Below are 771 nucleotides of genomic sequence, written 5' to 3' on the forward strand. Positions count from 1 at the left end.
TCAGTCAGGTCATCTGGACAGTTTCTTTTTTTGTGCTGAAACGTTTCACCTTCCATCCAGAAGGCTTCATCAGTCAAGGAAACGCACAGCAAAACTGATTCTTCCCCCAACAGCTTACTCCAAAGTGGAACAAACCAGTTCTGCTTGTGATAAGATGGTCTCTTTGGTACGCCCCCTCCTCCATTGGTTGAAAAAAAAAAAAAACTGGTTGAAAACAACAAAGTCCATGCTCAATAATCCAGGTATACAATCCAACATTTTTCAGTCAGGTCAAGATAAACACTCTTTTTTTGTGTGTGTGTTTAACAGCTGTGAAAACTACGTAGCAGCTGCTAGCACGGTTAGCAAACGTCACTTTAAAAATTAGTTTTAAAGCAAAAGGTGTTCTAGAAATACCGCACACATCAGATTTAAACTCTAAAGTTTATTGTTTAGATTTAACTTGAAATGTTAGCCACGAAATGTAGGTAAATGTTAGCTACATCAGCTAATGTAGAATTTTACCAGTGGGCAAATGGTAGCGCTAGGCTAGCTGAACTGTGTTGTAGCTAATGAAAACAAATTATTTTAATTCTTGAATCAAGTGCATTAAAATCTCAGCTTATGTTAGTTTTTAATTCTTCAGGTTTACTTTAATTTTAATTGATTTATGATAATAGCATGTAGCTAGTAGCATTAAGAACACATGGCCTGCTTTTACAAAAGTGATATAAAGGTGCAGTTTTTAATCCAGATTATCAATGTTTTGCACAATTGCATGTTTAAAACACT

This window comes from Nematolebias whitei, chromosome 18, assembly GCF_014905685.2.
Source record: "Nematolebias whitei isolate Nwh7 chromosome 18, NemWhi1, whole genome shotgun sequence".
NCBI lineage: Eukaryota > Metazoa > Chordata > Actinopteri > Cyprinodontiformes > Rivulidae > Nematolebias > Nematolebias whitei.